The 14,296-nt window shown below is 34.6% G+C and overlaps 1 long non-coding RNA gene across 1 annotated transcript in view; it reads right to left on the reverse strand.

Moving 5' to 3' along the window:
- Window positions 1–3,926: 3,926 nt before the first annotated feature.
- The window catches only part of LOC118613678, a 52,290-nt gene continuing 41,920 nt past the window's right edge, over window positions 3,927–14,296 (reverse strand). Inside the window, exon 3 of the long non-coding RNA XR_004955673.1 lies at window positions 3,927–8,775. This is a non-coding gene — a long non-coding RNA (uncharacterized LOC118613678). The remainder of the gene's footprint in view (window positions 8,776–14,296) is intronic.

A 14,296-nucleotide genomic window follows, 5' to 3' on the forward strand; every position in this document is an offset into this window, starting at 1 on the left:
ACTGAGGAAACAGGTGTCCTACAACAAAAAATAAAGATGGTGTCTCTCATTCTTCTCTGCAACTATGAATTTCTAAAATAGCAAGACTGACTCCAAATTCTATATGCAGTGAAGTGGATATAAAACAATAGACATTATTAAAGAAATGAAAGGGACCTGAAAATGTTCCAAACATACTCCTTTCTTGAAGGTACCATATGACAAGTGCGATGCTAAACAGTGTGTATTATTTCATTTCATCCTCATATCTTACAATGTAGGTCTCCGGTGCCATTTAAAAAAGAAGAAACTGAAGCTTAGATTAAGCAGCTTCCTCAAGATCTAATACAAGTCAGGATTTCAACCCAAGTCCGTTTGGTACCAAAGTCTTTGATTTTATTTGCTGGTTTGTATAATTTTCCTGGTTATTAGGATACTTTCCATCAAAATACTAGACCAATATATGGCAAATTTTACGACTATTTAAGGGCTCCCTAGTCACTCCCCCAGTCTTCTAACTGTATGTCTTTGATGGCACACATCACTATCCCCTTCCTTTTATTTTTCTTGTCTTAAATGTCAAGTGGATAGAATTGAATATGGCATAGATCATCGATAGTTCATGGACACCCTTCTGATTTGTATTATTTTTCCATCAAAAACTATCCCCAAGCCCATTCCTTTCCCTCCTACATCAGCATTACTCTTTTGTTGTCTTCCTTCCAATCTGCCTTCCAAATAATTACATTCACAGTCTACAAATTCCTGATCTGTTGTTCTTCTTTGTCCCTCATGAAGCTTTGTTTTGTTTTTAATTTTTGTTTAATGTTAAGCATGTGGTTCATATTTACCTGGAAAAGTTTTTCTATCTCATTATTTTCAATTTAGTTAACTATTTTTCTCAAAGTAAAAACTGAAACATTAATACTCTGATACCAAACAACAAAACACTCTCTAATGCACCTTAACTGTGCAGAAGGGGAGGCCAGAGACAAATACAGGTGAGTTTCTAAACGGAGACTTTTCATCCTATTGGCCTAGATTGGGAGTGACAATAATGATCAATCTGGAAACAAATAAATAAATGCATAAATTTATTTATTTATGTGTGTGTGCATATATATGTATAAATCAAAAGTCAAACAAGGAAGCCTTTTTTCATGGTATTTAATAACATTGCCTTATATTTAAAAATTATTAGGATAATAAAAATGCAAATATACTAATATATATTTTCAATAATTTTCTTACTTCCTCATCTGTATTTATCAAAAGTCTACCTCATTTCTTTCCTCGAAATCCTCTCAGCTTCAAAATACCCTTTCCATAATAGAAACCAAACTCTTCCTACCTCATTGTCCTTTATTGAAGCATTTATTAAAATGTGCTTTTTATCATACTTAGTTTGTTTGAACTATCTCCCAAATGAACTGTAAAGCATCTTTGCCATTTCTAACACAGGTCCTTACATATAGGTGGCTAATAAACATTTATGTAATTTAATAAATTAGTACTTCGAAATACCTTTATGATTTTAGAATATTGAATGCCACAACAGGGGAATAAAGGAATAATTGAGATAATATATGCAAAAATATTTTGAGATCATTCAAAGATAAGGGTTTTATAATATATTATCAGTATGTTATAATTTTTATTGTCCCATGACCTTATTCAAAAATTCAACACTGCCTCTGTCTTTTATGGAATTACATTGGTTTACAAATATTTATCTCTTTTTAGCAAATGAATACCTTTTATTCATTTGGTACTAATTTTACAAATCTGCATATTATAGTATTGCTATAGACTAAATGTTTCTGTGCCCCCAAAATTCATAGGTTGAAATCTAGTCCCCAGTGTCGTACTATTTGGAGGTAGGGCCTTTGGGAGGTGATTACGTTATGAGGATAGAGCCCTTATGAAGGCAATTAATGCCCTTATAAAAGAGACACAAGCAGCTCCCTCAAGTGAGGACACTGCCAGAAGACGGCTGTCTATGAACTGGAAGCAGGCCCATACCAGATACCAAAACTGCCAGCATCTTGATCTTAACTTCCCAGTTTCCAGAACTGTGAGAAATAAATGCGCGTTGTTTAAGCACCCAGTATTTCTGTTACAGCATCCCAAATGGACTAAGACAATTTTATAAAATATTTGCATCACCCATCCTAAATATTTAATATCTTGAATTTTAAGTGACATGAAACCTAACTTTGTATTTCCATGAATTTTATAGAGCTCTCCCATCATGATTTTTTCTATTATAAACATTTTCATCATATATACAAGGAAAAGTAATACTTTGAAATATTTATGCTTTTTGATTGAATATTTTATTGTGAAGAAGCAATTTCATTAGAACTTTGAGCAGATTTCTTTGCTATAAAGTTATCTTTCTTCATCTTTAGTACATTCTCATGTTCAAATTATTTTTAAGTTTATCCTTAACCACAGACTGTATATAAAATGCTTGTATAAATTTATGTCAGAGGAACAGAGATCTGCCCCCTCCCCAATTTTTTAAATTACTGGATGAGCCAGATGTTTAAATAAACATGTGTCTTGAGACATTGCCTAAAGTTCAAGATAACCTGGTCTTTGTAGAACCATAGGAGTGTCATACTCTTCCTCCACAAATGCCACTGCATATGATCCTTCAAAGAACTCATCCCTGGGGATACATGGAAATATATGTATTTATTTGTATTTATTATATTAAAATATATTTTAGCATTTTATTTTATTAGTTTTAAGTACATAATAAATATATATTTGATATATTAAATATATAATAAAATATGTATTAATATAACAGAAAAATATATATTATATTAAATGAATAATAAATATAAAATTATATTCATTATATTGAAAATATTTTTTTGGAAACAAAATATTGATGGAGGAAAACAAAACAGCAAAGTAGTTGATTGTCTTTAAAAATTGGATCCCAAATCATTCTGAGCTTTAATAGAATGAACCAAGATCTTTATCACTACACAGTAAATAGTAGTTAATGTAGATGGTTAGTGTAGACTTTTCAGAGCCTTCGGTGAATAATAATGACTAAATCCAGGTAGGAAACATGTAGCTGGGTCTCTCTACTGAAGACTGTGAGTATCATTCAGGAGAGCCCTTACAGAGAATTTGAACTTAGAAACCATAAAGATCAGGCAATTCTAAGGTATAGATGCTATTCAAAATTTTGACTTCTTCAAATTACTTTCTAGGCATTTATGTCTGTTAAGTATAGTCCTTCCTAAGAGTCTTTTTGATAGAAACCGAATCAGAATTCTCACACTGCATTCTTCAGTCTACTTCCTCTGAGCTTCATGTAAAGATTTTCTTTTAAAACTTAAAGCCTGAGTAAGTTTGCCTCTCCCAAGCCATGGTTATGCTTCCTCTGATCTGATAATGAAAATTAACTAACTGATCAAGACTCCCTTTTCCCTCAGAGCTAACTGTAAGGCAGAATGATAGTAACCGTTTAGAGACTAATCACCAGCATATACCTTTTCTACTCTGCACTTGCCTTTCTACTTCTGCTTATGGTTCCTTCCTTATTTTCTATGTCTACTTTGTCATTATTATAAATACATGTTCCCACTGAAGGATGCTTTAAATCCTTTGTGGATCAAGGTGGCAAATAAGTAAGGAACAAAATGAGTATTTATGATCTGTCTCGTTAATACCTTAATCTACTTATTAATTTTTTTTTTATCCTCTGTCCCTTCAAAGGCATCTCCTCATCAGTAAATGGCTCCACTGTCTACCCAGGTCTCATGCCAAGAAAGTAGGAAACATCTATAATTCTTCTCTTCACATAAAATTCATCATCAGTTAATTCCATTGGTTCTTTCTCATAAATACAATTTGTATAATTTTTTGGATTCCCCCCCCCCCCATCGCTATCATTTCTGCCCTGGAATAGGTCCGTACCATCTGTCTTTCTTCTGGATTACTACAAAAGCTTACTAATAATTCTCTATTCTTCCCTTATTATTCTACTACATTTACTTTTTTTAAGACTTAACATTTTTAGAGCAGTTTTAGGCTCACAGAAAAATTGAGAGGAAGGTACAGAGATATCCCACATACCTCCTACCCCCACATATGAATTACTTCCCTCATAATCAACATACCCCACCAGGTGGTACATTTGATGAATCTACATTATTACATCCCTATCACCCAAAGCCCAAAGTTTACATTAGGGTTCACGCTTGGTGTTGTACATTCTATGGGTTTAAACAAATGTATAATGATATGTATCCACCATTATAGTATCATACAGAGTATATTTACTTCCCTTAAAATCCTCTATGCTCTACCTATTCATCCCTCCTCCATCCTCGACTCCCAACAATGACTTATCTTTTTATTTCTCCATAGTTTTGCTTTGTCCAGTATGTCATATAGTTGGAATCATACAACATGTAGGCTTTTCAGCTTGATCTCTTTCGCTTAGTACATTTAAGGTACCCCCATGTCTTTTCATGCTTGATAGCTCATTTCTTTTTTAGTGCTCAAAAATATTCCAGTGTCTGAATGTACCAGTTTATTCATCAATTCATCTACTAAAGGACAGTTTGGTTGCTTCTGTTTTGGCAATTATCGATAAAGCTGCTATAAACATCTGTGAGTGGTTTTCATGTAGACATAAGTTTTAAAATTATTTGGGTCAATAACAAGAAGTACGATTGCTGAATAGTATAGTAAGAGTATGTTTAGTTTGTAAGGAACCTTCCAAAGCAGCTGTACCATTGTGCATTCCCACCAACAGTCAATGACAGTTCCTGTTGCTCCATATACAATTACTTTTTTAACAGAATTATCCTTTGAAATATAAAGCAGATATTTCTCTCTGGTGTTTAACATCCTTCTGCAGGGTTCATTATACTTTAAATAAATCCAAATATTTTTCTGGCCAACAACGTACCACCTAATCTAGCCACCTCTTATGTCTGTCCCTCCAATCACGATGACACCAGTATGTGGGCCATGTCTCATCCTCAGACATGCCAAGCTCTTTCTCATTTTTCCATCTGTTGTCATCTTTAGCCAGAGCCCTTTGTCCCATATTGTGTCATGGCTGCCTCTTCTTCCAGGTCTCGCCAACCTATCTCAAGTGCTGTCTTCTCAGAGACACTGTTCTCACAACCACTCCTCACCAGCACCATCATCAAATTAACAGTGCCAACTCCCATTGCCTGCCAGCTCTTTCCTCAATTTTATTTTCTTCATCATACTTATCTCCCTTTCCATCTTATTATATTCGCTTATTACTTATTCATCTTCTGTCTTCAAATATATGTTTCTTGAAAATGAGGGCAGTGTCTTTCATGAGTATTGCTTCACCTCCATATCCAAAAACACACATACTACGTGCTCAATAAATATTCATCAAATTCATGAATATTTTATGTTTCTTAAATGTAAAGCTCAACTATTTGAATTAAGCTAGTGAGAAATAATAAAGAATAGTAAGACATACTGCCTTCTAAAAGCTAAAATCTATTTGGAGAAACAAGGTCAATATATACAACACAATTAAATAAAAATACAAGGGCAATCTAGGAAGGGCAAACACTTTGTCACTATAAATGAGCATGGCAAGTTCAATGAACAGTTAAAACTTGTGCACCAGAATTCGCTGATCCTTGAATGCTAGGCTGAAAAGTGTGGAGTTTAGTTTTTAGCCTATCTACCCTGTATAAGAGGTAGATGGGTTACATGTGTTAAAAACCTGGCTCTGCCTTCTATTTTCTGGGTTAATTTTTCTGGCTCTTATTTTCCTTATTTATAACACAGGAATAACAATAATATCTAACTGATTCACTCAATGTTTTGAGGGCATTAATTAGACATTACTCTAGAAATAGTTTAGTCTTTGACATAAAGAGACAAGGGTCCTATTATCATTGAGTTTCTTTCCTTATAGTATATTATTATAATAAACATGAGTTTGTTATGTGAGATAATGCATGGAAGTGTGTAGCACAGTACCAGGTACCAAATAACCACTCAAAAATTCAGCTATTATAATTTTTCTTTGGTAATAGGAAACATTTTAGGTTTGGAACAGGAAAAAAAAAAATGTGTTGAAAGCAGGGTTTCAAAAAGAATACTCTGTTAGAAAGAAATAGCAATAATTAGAAAGAGTTGGGATTAGAGGCAGGGAAACTAGTTATGATGTTTGTATATTGTATGGCCTTTTATCATTCTGCCAGAATTAAGTATAATTACAAAAGCATATACTTGATTTTACTGGGATTCTGATAACCTTCCTTAGAGTAATTCAGTTCCCTCACCTCTGCCAATAATGGATTCTGGCAATGACCCACACGTGTCTTGGTAGCATACTTAGAATAAACAGTAGGTAATAAATATAGCAAAGAACCTTCCATATCTCTGCATACTCTCAATTTTTATTCACTTACTAATCACAAGTATCTAATATACTGAATACTGTGCTGGGCATTCTCACCAAATTAAATAATTTCTGATATCTGAGAGTTCTAAAAGTGAATGAAAAAGAAAATATACAAGCATATAATTCACTGATAATAATGTTAACCACTAACATTCATTGAGGCCTTACTATGTGTCGGTTATTGTTCTAAGTGTTTTACAAGGATTAACTGATAATCCTAATAATAAACCATAAAATGGCTACTACTATTATTTCTGTTTTGTAGATGAGGAAACTAAAGACCAGTTATTAAGTAACTTATGGGCACATAGCTATGAAGCAACAAAAGATGTATTTGAATCTGTAGAATCTAATTCTAGAGTCTGTGCTCACATTATACTCTTTTTCTGTAGCATATTCTGCAGTCTATTAACCTTATACCTATATAATGTTCTTTGTAAAAAAAAAAAAAATTAGAAAGAGAAATAAAAAAATCTACCTTTAATCCCCTATCCAGTGACCTCCGATGCAAATGGTTCCTTGAACACTGGTTTCCCACATGTTGTGAGAACAGAGGGTATAATTTCCTTACCTCTCTCTTAGTCATAAAACAGAAACATAAAAGACTTTTGTGCCATAATCAATTAGATTTGGAACCAGATATCCATCCCTGGGAATCACCTGCTACTTCATTTATCAAAGTCACCAAAAGTATTGGTGACCTAAAAGAACAAGGTCAGGCAAGTAAATACTGGAAGAACTTGGGAGACACTCAGTTTCATTAATAGTTTTCTGTTTCAAATTGGTACAAAGTAGAAGTTATAAATTCATCGTAATTCACAGGAGTGTAGACTGACTATGAGTATTGGAATGGCAGAAATGAGAAGGAGATGTAGGTAAATTATATATATTTTGGTTTTATTAGGAAAGAAAATACTCTAACAATCAAGGAATAAAACAAATCTTTTAAACTAGTAAAACATAATTTCTATATCATAAAAAAAAAATGGTGCTTATTTATGTCTCCTAAAAGGGTACCAAAAAAATAAATATAGGTAAGAGGAAAATATTTATGGTTAACATCAAATACAAAGTCTTTCTTAATATTGTACGAAATGCCTGGAATATAATCCAGACTAACCTAATTTTTAGACCTATCTTAATGTGGCCATCTAGTATCTACTTTAGACAAAAATAATCAAGTAAAGGTAATCGCCAAAAATGAACAAAACCTTGTCTATTTCCAGCAATTGCATTTCCATGAGAAATATATCATTTTGTAAGATAGTGTATGACTAGGCCCGTTAAAATTTGGAATCATGTTTTGAGACCAGCAGTATAGCATAGCAGTTAAAAAACAGATTCTTGAGGTAAACTGCCTGCATTTGAGACTTTGAGTTAGTTATATAGCCATCTTGTGTTTCAGTTTTCCCTTCCATAAACTGGTGAAAGTATGAGTATGTACCACATATAGGTGCTGTGAAGATTAAATAAGTGAACACATGAAAAGCTTGTAGAACAGGGCCTGGTACATAGTGATTCTTGGTGAATGTCTGCTATCACTTGCTAATGTTGTTTTCACACATTGTATCATTTGATCTTCAAATCAACCAAGATATTTAAGTAGGACAGATATAAGCAGTACTAGATTTTTTTTTAATGCAATACACCCTTGTAGACTATATTTAATGTTTGCATTTGTGTTAAAATCCTGACTACACACATACCCTGTATCCTAATTATGAATTTCATAGCTATGCACATAGTAGGCTTCCATTACTTGTTATGACAGTAATGTGGATGAAAATAATATGGTGAATTTGTGCATCGATTTGTGGAACTTTGGTAGGAACTTGCAAATAAGTGGATAGCAAAATAACAATCAGAAATATAATTCCTCAGTAGGCAAAATGAGCAAACTATAAAAACGTAGAGATAAGAAATTCAGATAGAAAACACAGACAGGTTCTGCTTGAATCCATTTAACAATTGAGGAAATGTACTCCCTACAAGTCTAGATGTTTTATTTATAATGACCATCCATTTTTAAAGAGTTAAAATAACTTGCTCACAAGTGTCAATATTTATTTATATAAAGTAGCTATGTCTATTTGTTTGCATTATTTGAAATACAAATCAAACCACAAATACCCCCACAAATACTGTTGTAGTCACTGGGTACCCCTGGTCCCCTTCCTGGGACTACTAATCAGCCAGGGCTCAGTTTCAGTTCAGCTCTCAGACTGTGATCACAGCAGGACTCTTACCTGGTCTTAGTCTCTGCTGCCACTTCTTCTCTGGTACCAGATCACTGCCAGCACCAACTTCATCGCCCTGCCTCAGAGTTAAAACCGCCAAGGGATTCCACTCCACTGATTGTTCTGACAATTAAAAATAATCCCATTTGTCATAGTAATAAGAACATAACCGAAATGTTGAAGGAACTTGTAAACATATCAAAGAAAGCCCAGATAAAGACATTGGGTTGATTGGTAGGGGACAAACAGGCATTAGGTATGTCTGATAAGTGACTTGGAATATGTGAAAGCCTGAGATAGGAAAAAAGTATTAGGCTTGTTCTTATACTACTCCCAGATGTAGGCCTGGGACTGTGACTAAAACTAATGGGGACAGATTTGGACTTAAGATATGGATGGACTTATTGACAATCAGAAGGTTAAATAGGTTCTTTGTGTGGCTCTGAGATTCCATCTTATCAGAGATGCTCTGGAGTTTGTTCCAAAACTATCTGGATGAGGTAAGCTGTACTGACTGACCTTTTAAGTCTCAAAGTGGGAATATATGACTAAAAAGCCATGAAATATAAGAAAAAGATGAATAAACTGATGCTCACAAAAACAGTTTCAATGGGACCAAAAGAAAGCTTTCCAATAGCAAGATGTGTTTTTCACACAAATAAAATTGGAAATGTAATGAGCTATAAATGTGCACATATAGATGGTCATTGTACTACACATTTTACATACTTTTGTGGGTTAGACTATTCTTCCAAAACGACATGCGGAAGTCCTAACCCATGCGTGTGATCTTATTTGGAAAAAGGGCCTTTACAGACATATTCATGTTAAGATGAGGTCATACTGGATAACGGTGGTCTTTAAATCCAATGACCAATTTCCTTAAAAGGAAAGAAAGATCTGAGACAAACAGAGACAGAGGGAAGAAGGTCATGTGCACACGGAGGCAGAAAATGATGTTATGTAACCACAAGCCAAGGAATGCCAAGGACTGTTGATAACCACTGGAAGCTTGAACAGGCAAAGAAAGATTCCTTTCTAGAGCCTTCGGAGGGAGGATGGCCTTGCCGGCTCCTTGATTTTGGACTTCTAGACTCCAGAACTCTGAGACGGTAAATTTTTTTCGTGCTAGCCATCTAGTTTGTGGTAACTTGTTATGGCAGCCCTAAGAAACTAACATATGTGTTTTATTTGATTTACTTATTACAGCAATATTATGAAAAGTATTATGATGTCTAATGATGAATGAAAAAACAACTGGATAGATTAGAAAACTTGGTCAAAGTCACACACTAGAAAATAGCAAAGCAGAACTCCATCCACATTCGTGCTTCTCTGTATCTCACTCCCTGCTCCATGCTACCTACCTCCTACAACTTGCACTCACCCAGAGAATAACCACACCCTTTAGTAGCGGGGGCATAAATGTTATCTAACTTGTGCAACAAAGCCTCAGTTTCCACTTAACTATCTTCATGAATCCCAGAGGAACTCAGTTTTTGGCCATCATCTGTAGCAAGCCAGAAGTTCTTTCGTGACCTGAGTTGGGAGTGAGAGGTCAAGGCCTAGGAATAAAAGCAAAGTGCAGATGGGCTGTGGCTTCCCTTCACACCAGTTATGTGCCAGTACTTCTTGAGCGGCCACATTCTCCTTTGAGTGTCTCATTAAATAGGATATCTGCTGAACTAGGATTTGGAATCTATTGGAAGGAAAATATAATCAAAAAGGTCTGTATTGAAAACTTTCAATAAGGAGATAAAAAGTAGTAGTTTGTGCAAATAGTCATTGTTAGCTTAGAGATTCAGGAAACAATGGTGGGAGGACAGTTAGAATCCATCGCTGGTTTCTATTTTAGTCAAAGAGCTGATCTAAAAGTGTCAAAAGTCGTTGTTATATCTTTAAACAGATTTTTTAAACCATGCGTAAAGAAAGTAAGAAAGAAAATTGGAATTATGGATGAGCTTCTGAGGAACTTTGATGAAGGCTGACATTCCACTTCTCACACATGTGTTTATCATCTGGATGCTCATCTGCTCCTTCGCCTAGAGAAAGAGCTTTTGGCATGAGAAATTTGTTGGCTGGTGGTAAGCAGCTGCCAGGCAAGCCTCCAAGTGGTTACCTGCCTCGCTCGAGTGAACCTTTTAAAATATTTATACATATGTATGTGTTAACAAAAATTAAACAGAAGAATGTACCCAGGTACTTTTAAAGTCATGGAACTATTGTGTTATTGTACATAGGGAACTGCTAAATTCTACTTTTGAGAAAACAATGCATCATAGCAGTCATGCTGGAAGAATTTATGTAAACAGATATATGAAAGTCAGATTTACCCCTAACAGTAAACTACAAATATGGTCTCAAACCTCTAGAATACAGCTGTGAGTATAGATATATGTGGAAAAGATCACTCAGCCAGCATAAGAACTATCTCAACTGAATGAAGCAGGGTGATTTGCTTCAAAGTAGAAGTCCCAAAGCTAGAGACGACTTACCCTGAGATCCGGCTCACCTATTATTTAGTGGGTAGATACTTGACATCTTGAAGCAACTGGGGTTATAATTGTGACCAAATAGCAAGGTGCAGTGGTACGATAGGTGGAAAAACATTGGCTTTAGTAACCAAGTTCCCAATCCCAACTCTGATGTTCACAAGCTGTGCTGTCCTGGCAACCTAGCCTCTCTGAATGTCAGTTTCCTCATCCATGCACTCAGGTATCACATTAGCCTCACAGGCTGTTCCAAGTATTATCAAATGACACTGTCATATACAGTAACTAGCCAGGACTTGCCTGCATCATCATGTCTCAATAAATGTATTTCTTCCTTTCCTTCTCCAATTCTCAACCCTTGACAATAACCTCAGTTTTATATAGGGCTTACTCTACTCCCAATGTCTCTGTAGATCAGACACACCCCTCCTGAGCAACCTTCCTGCCAAGTCGTCTGGTCCCTGAGGCAGTAAGCTACATGACATATTCAATCCCTCTGGCCAGAGCATAAAGAGGGGGCTCCTAAGAAAAGTTCTGATTGTAAGATAGTTGAGATTCATAGGTCATGTTTAGGATTTTGTACTTTTTTCGTAGTAGTAATAAGTGATATAGAAGGGCTGTAAACAGACTTTGAGCTTAAAGGATCACTCTACCGCTAGGGATTGAACTGTGGAGACAGGAGGGGTTGTAAGACTTGCAGTAGTTTGGCCAAGAGATGTGAGATCTTGGGTTGGGGCAAGGGGCAGGTGTCAAGGAAGAGAAAAATAATTGGATAGATTCAAGAGAAAATGGCAGGCAGAATTTTAGACTGGAGACTAATTAGATATGAAATACATGGGGGAAAAAACAATGGCACATCCAAAATAGACAAGAGTTTAGAATAGTATCTGGCACATAATAACCATTCAATAAATGTTAGCTTTATTATTATACTTTATTACTTAATACTTATTATAAATATATAATGTATAAATATAGTAATGTTATATATAATTAATATATCAATAATTTATATATAATACATTATATAGTGATATAATTATTTTATTATTCTACTGACTATATAATGTTAAAATATACACAAATCACACATAAACTTGATTTTTTATTAGTACAATATTATGAAAGGATTTTATTGCTTTGCTTTTGAAATTCTTTGGCTAGGCATCTTAGTGTATTTATGATTGGTTATATTTTATAACAAGCATCTTGCCTATTCAGAAATTTTTTACAAAAAGAGAAATCTAAACTACAGACTTCTTCCAAATGTCATGAAAATTTTATGAATACTAATTTTAACAACTAATGATGTTGACTTAATGTTATGTTCTGTAGACATTTAATTAAACATTTATCGATGTTAGTTTTATGGTTTTATTTTTTCAGATTTTTGGAGTGCATCATTTGTTTTTAGACTCAAATATTTTCAGAAGGCCTTAAAAAAGCTCTGAGGACCTAAATCATGTGCCTATTATACCCAATAAATAGAATGGATATGAAATGGTGGACAACTGAGAAAGAAGAAAGTGAAGCCAGGATCATAATACACCAGATTTTGTAATAGGGGACAATTTGGGGGGAAAAATGACATCGCATAATCTAATTTCTCTCAATTTTTATTAATTGGTTCCCAGGCTATCTTGCCCTTAACCTGGGGAGTTTACCAAATGTTGATGTAGTTTAACAAACATTATTTACCCTTTTTCCCCTATTTCTATGTAAATAAGCGCTTATCAAATAAGTATTTTGCCAGACTGCTTAGGATCAAAATCACCACATATTCATGACTATCTTGTGAAAGTATTATTTAAAGAACAAACAAACAAACACTACCTCCATAGGATAACATTTTTGACCTTACAAGGGTATTAAAAATCATAATTCAAAAAGAAAAAATGTCTTGCAGAAGGTCATGTAGCAGTTACTGACACCATGAAAGGAGTCACTTACAGAAATACTCTGACTAGTTTTTACAGATGCCGATGGCTTTGAGACAGAGGCATGCTAGCTAGCAACTTGCAGCCTAGAATCTCTGTATAAATTCACAAGGCATTTAAAGTGTTCACACTCTGATCCCATATGTAAAGGTAAAGCTTTTAGAACTCACTGTGAGAACAAATTAGGGAAACTAAAATGACTGAAACAATCTGTTAGGAAATTGGTTATTTACCATGAATCTTATTCACAGCACTTGGATGCATTTAAGAATTTGCCTAAAATGTAAAATGATAGAAAAAACACTCCATCTTTTCCATCTTTTCCAGTGTAAGGCGTAATAACATGGGATTTTCTCAAGTGATTTACTTGATGAGTCATGAGAAATGACAAACTGATCCTTGATTCATATAAAGAGTAACTTTTATTCCGGACAGTTTCTTACCCGATATTGCTAGAGGAAGATATGAGAAAAATTAATTCTATACTGATTTCCCCCAGGGTGACAGTGGTCAAACTACAATGTTGGAAAGAGAAATGCTTTCTGCAGTGTTATAATAAAGGAGTTCTAACTACCATAATAATTATTCCTTTTTATTGTGGCTATCAATCATTGAGAGCTTACTACTAGGTGTAATGTGCAAAATAAAATCATTTAATCTTTATAATCTCAATATTAAATGTCATCGTATCACTTTACACATGAAGAAACTGAATCTCAAAGGACTTAAACAGGTTAACCAAAGTTTAACAACTAGGGTTCCTGATAGCATGGCCTTGCCCTTATGAACTATATGCAATTTTACATTTGAATTACAGGGCATTAGCCAGTTGCTAGGCATTTCTGAAGCCATCCCTGTACTTGGTTACAATAGCCTAAAGATGAAGCTAGAGTTCTGAAAAGAGGTAGAGAAGTGTTTCCTATCTGCTTTAGTGTTATTGATATATCTGAGATCATCCAAAGAGTCTGGGAAAAGAACAACAGTTTGGAAATGGCTGACTGATAACTCTTTCAGAAACACTATCTTAAATTCAATTCGACACCTCATCACCCCTACCAATCTCAAGGATGCTGCCAAGGGCTCAAGAAATCCTACAGCCCGTGCAATCACAACAGCAGCTCTGGTTGTAAGAAGCCCAATCCTTTAATTGAAAACAAACAAACAAAAAAATCATGGTATCTGTATTGGGATGTTCTCATCACTATCCATTTACCT

The sequence above is a fragment of the Rousettus aegyptiacus genome, unplaced genomic scaffold (assembly GCF_014176215.1).
Source record: "Rousettus aegyptiacus isolate mRouAeg1 unplaced genomic scaffold, mRouAeg1.p scaffold_m13_p_2, whole genome shotgun sequence".
NCBI lineage: Eukaryota > Metazoa > Chordata > Mammalia > Chiroptera > Pteropodidae > Rousettus > Rousettus aegyptiacus.